The sequence below is a fragment of the Rhodnius prolixus genome, unplaced genomic scaffold, assembly GCF_049639745.1.
Source record: "Rhodnius prolixus isolate KJV_2025 unplaced genomic scaffold, Rpr scaffold_3, whole genome shotgun sequence".
In the NCBI taxonomy this organism is placed as follows: Eukaryota; Metazoa; Arthropoda; class Insecta; order Hemiptera; family Reduviidae; genus Rhodnius; species Rhodnius prolixus.
Window position 1 is genome coordinate 32,581,941 of NW_027411603.1, and position 8,525 is coordinate 32,590,465.

General features: G+C 34.4%; 1 long non-coding RNA gene across 3 annotated transcripts in view; it reads right to left on the reverse strand.

Annotated features, from left to right (window-relative positions):
• The window catches only part of LOC141452202 (uncharacterized), a 34,123-nt gene that overhangs the window by 1,189 nt on the left and 24,409 nt on the right, over positions 1-8,525 (reverse strand). For 2 of the 3 annotated variants that reach the window (XR_012457274.1, XR_012457272.1), the window contains one exon: positions 265-545. The exons of the other annotated variant lie outside the window; for it this stretch is intronic. This is a non-coding gene — a long non-coding RNA (uncharacterized lncRNA). Of the gene's footprint in view, positions 1-264; positions 546-8,525 lie in introns of those variants that run through there. 3 annotated transcript variants of the gene reach the window in all.

An 8,525-nucleotide genomic window follows, 5' to 3' on the forward strand; every position in this document is an offset into this window, starting at 1 on the left:
TAACCTGGTCAAAGTAAAATCGATGTTACTACTATATGTAGTACCATGTTGAAGCTTACAATCTCAACTACCTTGGCAAAGTAAAGAAAGTCAATCTATTTCGAGTTGCGGAAAAAGGAGGCTATCACAAAGCTGCGGGATAGAAGGTCTGCAGTACCTAACACGCCGTGGACAATCATTCAAAGAATGAGGCAGTCAAAAATTTGTCTGTACAGTTACAGCTGAAATAGATCTGTGGCATACCTAAGGGTGAGTTAAAACAAGTTTCATCAGCTAATAGGTTTGATTATGGCATTAACGACTTAGAAGGCACTTCCTAATTCCTCAAGGATTTTCCAACGAGATTACAAGAAAATAATAATAAAGACCAAAGAGATTGCGAGTATAATATACTAGATTTAGATTTAAACAAAGAAAATTAAAAAAATAATAATGTAAATATTTATTTAATTTTCTCAAATTTGTGGCATTGTATTTGTCCCTTTTTTACTGATAAGGGATGTTACTTTAAGTTTTTGTATCTGGTGCACTTATTTTCATTCTTCCTGGAATTTAAAACATTTTTTTAAATTTAATTAAAAGTACATCGCTACTGTAATTTAACAAAATGGTTTAAATTTATTAGTATAATTAAATTATGTAAGCAGAATGGTTTTTATTTTGGGGAAATAGGTCATAGATAACCAAGATCAGTTAGTTTAGGTAATAAACACAGTTACACCTGCTCAACCAGGATAAATAATGAACAGTTTGTAACAGTGAATTTATAGCTCTTAGTTATAATATACTACTTTGAAGGTAAACTCTTTAAAGATTTATGTCTGTTTCTCAGCGATTTCTTTAACTTTATAAACGCAATCATCCAGCATAGTTTTTTTCTGGTTACTTCTATTCGATATGGTAACCTAGGCTAGAGTATTCATAATTTAAAATATGGAATACAATTTTCACAATCATGTATTTAATAAACTATATCGCAGACCTTTTAGTTTAATCAATGATTCAAAAATCATTATTTTAAGCTTATTCTTAATTTCTTGAATGAACAGTACTGCAAAATTTGACGACAGATATAAACAAAAACACGAAATTTTAAGAACTTTCTAGATAATTGATAAATTTTTCCCTTGTATGTACAATTTTTTTTTTTTTTTCCATGGCTGATTTGTTTATTTTAAATCTTCAAATGCACCGGGGATTGCTTGCCAAATTCAAGAGCATCCTACCAACTACATATTTTCTCATCCTTCAATCTTACCTTTCTGGACGCTTATTTAGTGTCGTCTGTTGAAATTCCTACTCTCCTTGTTACCCAGTTCGAGCAGGTGTTCCCCAGGGAAGTGTCCTTGGGCCTGTACTCTACACCATATACTCTGCTGATATTCCTACCAATCCTCGTACCTTCCTTTTTACTTATGCCGATGATACGGCCATCCTCTCTCCTCATAAAGACCCGGTCCTTGCCTACCGCTTCCTCCAATCCCATATAGAATCTCTTGAGCCTTGGCTAAAGAAATGGAGAATTAAAATTAATGAAAATAAATGTAATTACATTACATTCTCCCTAAGGCGAACTATTCTTCCACCCGTTTACCTAAACCTCACTCCTCTTCCCACAACAGATTGTGGTAAGTACCTAGGACTCTTTATGGACAAACGCCTAACCTGGAATCCACATACTAGACTCAAACGGAAAGAACTGAACAGACGATACAAACTTCTCTCTAGACTTCTCGACAAGCGATCTAAACTCTCTCTACAGAATAAACGACTTATCTACACTATGATACTGAAACCTGCATGGACTTACGGAATGGAACTTTGGGGCTCAGCCAAAGCTTCCAATATCTACAGAATCCAATCCTTCCAGTCAAAAACTCTCCGTCGAATCGCTAATGCTCCTTACTTTGTTTCCAATCATACCTTGCACCGAGATTTACTTGTTCCCTATGTTTCAGAAGCTGTAAGATCCCGTTACTTTAAATTCCACACATCAATCACCTCACATCCCAATCCTCTAGTATCCCAACTTACCACTCTACCAGGAAATCCTCCCAGGCGGTTGAAGCGCAGGTGGCCACGCGATCTTCTAAATGAAGTAAATGCCAGTGTACAATAGTTGAACTGTACCTCTTTGGGAGTTTCACCAATGGGTGAATTCTCCCCTCATGTATTCATGTATCTATTCCACTATCATGTTGTATCAGCTTCACTTGATGCAGAATTATTCTGCAGTTGTGAAAATAAATAAATTAAAAAAAAAAAAAATAAAAAAATAAATCTTCAAATGATGTCTAATCAATCTGCTACTACAAAAGAAATGTTTGAAAATCCCATAAAAGAAAAAAAAATGTTATTTCTGGTAAAAGCAGTTGACATAATCTTTGCAAGCTTTGCAAAGAAATCACGCCCTCAAGTCATGTAACGGGAGTTAAAGGTTATGATAAAGTTTAAACTAGAGAGTATGCAGATGCAATATTATTTGTTATTGCTTCCACCATAATTATTGAAAATCTCCGCCGTAATACATTGACGGTTTGTATTATATATCAAAGAAATGGGTCACTTTCAACAAGAAATCTTAGTCCCATTTGAAACTGATTCTGTGAACTCCCAGTTTCACTTATTTAATTTTCCTTAAATAGAATACTGGAATTGCTCGTATGGCCTTAATATTGAATTGTTGGCAAAACCATATATTTGAATATACAGTGACGTTTCAGTAAATATATTTAAAACTTAACATGTTCAAACTGAAAATATTGTTTCGTAGTTTTGGATGATGGATTACGAAAAACTTAAAAACAGGAATCCAGTTACCGGATATTAGATTTTGATTTCTCTTCAAAGGAGCTTCTTTTCTCCTGTCCGGTGATTGGTAAATGTAGTCTCTCCGGAGATCGGCAGTGCACTGAAAAAAATCTCCGGGCGCTAAGGATTCAGACGTTGATGCGCCTAAATTTTGTTTTAAATGAGGTAGTATTTGAGCGGAATATATACTATTTCTCTTTTAAGAATTACATTGACTTCCCTCATTTAAATTGTCCAGATTATTCAATAAAAAATGATTTTTTTTAGACCGGTGGAAACATATTTTCAAAAAAAATTTCTGCCTTACTATAATACTGCTTGTAACACTGAGAATGTGGAGCAACTAGCGAAATGGTTAATGCGCAGGACTCCCGATTTTTGTTGATTTCAGCAACCCATTCAGGTACTCTTTCTAGGAGAGACTCCACAACTCAGTATCTACGAGGTGTGGCTATTAAATAACGAGACTGATGCTGCTACAGAAGAACTATACATGCGCTAAATCCTAACGACCGACAGCAGAGCAGCGTAAAGCCATCTATTTTGATTGCTGCGTCTCACGTGTTTGTAGAGCAATCAGTGTAAGAGGAGTTAGTTTCGTTTTGCTGAAAACATGATACTACACATGTAGTAGAGCAACGAATTGTCGTGAAATTTCACATGAAATTGGGTCAAACCGCTATTGAAACTTATCTTTTATTAAAAGGAATTTATGGCGATGAATATTAATCACGTGCGCGAGGTTTTGAGTGATTCAAGCGTTTCCAAGATGGCTGTGAAGACGTCGGAGATGACGGACCGCTCGGGTCACCCTTCCACGTCCAAAACGGATGAAAATATCGATTATAATTAATCAACATTACATTACTACCGTGTGGTGCGTGCTCAAATCCGTGAAAGAGTAAGGAAAAAACGACCCGATTTGTGGAAGAACAAGTCATGAGTTCTCTATCAAGACAACGCGCCAGCTCACACTGCATTGTCAGTCAAGACGTTTCTAGCCAAGTACAACATCCCTAGTTTTTGGCCATCCGCCTTATTCGCCTGACCTGACCCCATGTGACTTTTATCTGTTCCCCAAAGTCAAATCTGTATTGAGAGGAACACGATTTCAGCCCGTTGAAGATGTGAAAGAAAAAGCGGCACGCGTCATGCAGGAGCTCACAGAAAAAGACTTCCAACTGTTTCGAACAATGGTAAATTCGCAAGGAGCGTTGTAGGGATAGGGGAGGGGTGTATATTGAAGGTGAAAATAACTAAATATGTATAAATTTAAAATAAAATGTTTTACAGCAATAGTCTGGTTATTTAATAGCCACACCTTGTAATGAACAGTATAGTCTGTAACGAGAGAACACTCTTTCGGGAAGTCGTCATTGCTCCGGGCTCTAATATCCTCAGATGTTGATGCGTCTTAACTACAAAAAAAGAAAAAGAAAGAGATTATGAAGAAGCTGTCGGATTTCAGATAATTTATTATTATCCTTCATGAAATAGTAAACGAAAAACAAACTTATCTAACCAAGAGAGTAAATAATAGTTGTCTAATTAATTCAATTTAGAAAATAACTACCTTGACGTTCAGAATCTAATAAAATTAAAGGTTTTTTTTAAAAAAAAAAACACTGTTTCCTTCTAACCATGGCAACGATAGCAAACATTTTAGAGGTCAGTGCAATCTTGCACATCTAACTGTAGCCTATAGACATGAACTTAGGAAATTACAAACTGGAATTCCATAAGTAAATAATCTTGTCCTGCTATATATTTAACAAATTATTACCTCTCCATCCGGATGAATTTTGTAATGCAATTAATAAAGAAATCGCAAGTAATGTGAGTAAAGTTAAAAATAATATCAATTCTAATTATTAGTTAGCAGGTTGTTGACGAAATAGTGAATAAAGACACTCTAGTAATCAAAAGGCTCATTGCTCCGCCTAACAATGACCATATTTTTAACTTTGATTTGAGAAAAGAGATGAATAAGACATTACAGACAAGTATTGACTAGTGAAACAAAAAGCTACAATTTCATTGTGAATAGAAAAACTAGGTGTACGGAATTTTTGTAAGATCGGTAGATATAATGGCTATTTATTAACAAAAATTTGGTTTTTTTTTATGTAACGTTGAAGATATTTTCTGAATTTACTTTTTGAGTAGTTGGCTCATTAAATTTCGAGATCAGGAATAGATTATGGGGTTCATCGCGGGACGTATCCGTTAGATCAGGGGTCCCCAAACTTTTTACACAGAGGGCCAGCTCACTGTCCTCAGACCGTTGGAGGGCCGGACTATAAAACAAACTATTTTAAAGTAAAAAAAAAACGGGAACAAATAGAATATTTCAAATAAAGAACAAGTAAATTTAAATCACCAAACTGTCCAGTATTTCTGTGGAAACTATGGGCCTGCTTTTGGCTAATGAGATGGTCAATGCCCGGTTTAGTTACAGTGCTTTGCCTTTCTTTCTACTTCTGCTGTTATTTTTCGGAGCCATGACGCTTGCATCCCGCGTCATCAGAAGTAGTATTGTACATGAACGACGCAGCGCTTTGCGGCACCGCCACATATAGAGCTCCTCTCACTAACCAACAATGAAAGAGATGCCCCTTCCGGAAGTGCAGCGGGGGCCGGATAAATGTCCTCAGGGGGCCGCATGTGGCCCGCGGGCCGTAGTTTGGGGACCCCTGCGTTAGATAGTTCCGTAGTGAGATTGACAGTTTCTCAGTCATTACTTAATTTTCGATCTCCTGCTATCAAGTTGATTACATTCTCAACAAATCTAATTATGCTAAATCTAAAGTCAATCACACACTAGTCTCCCTTCTCGTCTGAGTTTTATTTATTAGATTACAGGTAATTATTTACTTTTATTTTAATTTTAATTTTTTCCTAGCACCGCAATTTTTTTGCAAGGTGGCTTTCCAATCTTACTCTTCTTCACGGACTGCCTTGTTATCTAGCCGTATTCACCTGTATTTCTTTTTACATGGCCACAGCATACATCTTTTTTGTGACCTTACTGATCTTCAACTAGTAGTTCCTACTTTGCTTTAATTAGAATCCTGGTAATTTATTTAATATTAAATCTCCAACAAGTAATCCACTTCGATTACACACCTAATTTCATCTAGACCTTGTTTTTGGTTCAAATCGTATCCCTCTCTTCAAGTTACGTTTCCAATTAAGGTATTTTCATATTTAGTAGACCGTTTTCTTTCTGGGGCTTCGCACTTTATCGCATTTGAAAACACTACTTGTTTCACTTCTCTACAGAGTGAGTGATATCAAATAAAGATATTCTATAAAAATTTTTCTTAATACAATAAAATCAATTTATAATGATTAGTTCTTGGCAGGCCACCAGTAGAAGTTACTATAAACCGATTTGAAGGAGGTGAATGTTCAACAGAAGATCATGAAGCATCTTAGGTTGTGTAAATATTGACGGCATCTTAATAACTAAAGAAAGGTTAAATTTGATTGATAATATTGTGGGAAGGAGTTGGCAGAATCAGCCATGTACCGTACTTTACCATAAACACCCTTTAACAACCATTAAATAAAATCCAAGGCGTAGACCGGGATTCGAACCTAGTACGATTATTAGCTTTACAGCCCGTCTCTAACCTTTCGACAGCAATGGCTACTTAACTTCCCTGAAGTACAGGGGTTCATAACCCTTTTTATTGTCCAACAGAATCCTTTCACAATTAAGTAAAGGGCCACTTATTAGAATAATTAATTCTAAAACACATAAACTAAATATTAATTATCGAATGGAGGTTTTTCGTGCAACAAAATCCACATCTTTAGTTGTATTTTCACTGTGGGCAGACATGAAGTGCTCTTTCAGTTTTGTTGGCTTTATACTTCCGTTTGCGAGAATTTTACCTTAAAAAATGGGCAGTTGTGATCAACAAGGAAGAAAATGACGCCTAAGGAAATTCGTGCAGTTTTCGAAGGAATAAGAAGTAAGTCTTAATAGTAATTGAGGGAGAATAAAGAAAACGAAGTTAGGCCACATACTACCAGATATTTACTAGATAGCAGAAGTAATCTACCATTATCTTTTCTAAAGAAGACCTCTGCCACTAATTAAGACTAAACTAAAGATTAACCAGAAGAAGAAGAACTGGGAATTGCTTGGTTTTGTTTCTAACAATAGGAAGAAAAACATGCACTTTTATGCATGTCTCGTTAGTAAGTCAACTAAAAACAGCTCAAAATGGTTAATAAGAAACAAAATCATAAATATTGTTATAAATAAAAATTCAGGAAGATAACTTGACATGAACAGTACTAATTTATCAGCGAAAGAACTCAGAGGTAACGCGAAGATATCGGGTTCGAATCCAGCTGCTGGCCTTAAATTTTTCTCTTTCTAAGAGCATCTTCTTACAACTCAAAGTGTGCGGCCAACAGTGTACTGATAATAGCTCCGGACGCCAATAACTCAGATGTTGATTCACTTTAAAATCAATAATTACAATCTCCATTTCTAATAACCTCTATTTTCTACTGAATCTTTGGCTTTATCCAAAAATGCAATATATCTATTGCAATCTAGTTCACAACTAAAAAGTTGAACTATTCTTAATTAGGGAAAGTTGAAAATAATAATAATAATTTGTAAGCGAACATTTTAAACGGTTGAAAAATTCCTCTTTCTGCAACCATGTAGGGAAGTTCTCATTACTCAATTAAAATCAGCTGTGTAATGCCCAACTTCCCACACTAGTGGGGGGAAATTCCCATTAGTGTCACTTTCCTCACTAGTGAGTGGAAAAACTTTACTGTGCTTCCTTGATATAAGAAGTTTTGTTATTAACATAAATATTTTCTGTAAAACTTTAATAAGCTTATTTAACGTAACTAAATAATTAAAAAACGAATATTAAAAAATAAAATAAAAATTGAAAGGAATATAGAAATAAAAATAATACTTTAATAAATAATTAGATATTTTTAATTATAACAGTTAAAAAGGTTATAGTGTTACCTTATAGAAATTTAAAATGGATTCTAGTGATGCCTGTTTAGAAAACACTCCTCCATCAATAAAAGAAACAGCAGAAAATGTAATAAGTAATGTAAATACGTAAGTAATGTAAATAATTGTAATATAACAATAAATGTTTATAATAAATAAATTACTTTTTGTAGACTGTAAAAATGAAATTTTTAATTTTATTAGTTAATAAATGGTTGCAGAAAAAATATAATATTTAACTCTAGTGTAAAGTATTTTCCTCACACTCGGCAATTTGCACTTGCACTCGCATCGCTTCGCTCCCTGCCTCGCGTGAGGAAAAGTACTACTTTCCACACTTGTTAAATAAATATCTATTATTTATGACACTAGAAAAACTTTTATTGCATGGCAATCAAAAGTATTTATTAATTTTCAGATGTATTTAATGGAAAGTAAGTAAAATAGATGTAAAAAATAAAGAGACGTATACAAAGTTACAAAATAGAAAATAATAATGCGGACAGAAATATCGGACATTGTAAGTTCAGCACGAGTGTTATATATTAAACAAAGGTTACATGGATGTATCATGACAGCATCGCCGACTACGTAAAAGTTCATCGCTTAAAAAAATGTATTTAAAAAAGAAAAAAGTATTTATTTAAAGAAATGGGTAATTATTGTAATGTTTGAGCAAAGAGTTGTAGTTCTAATTCTGTAGGTAATGAAGTAT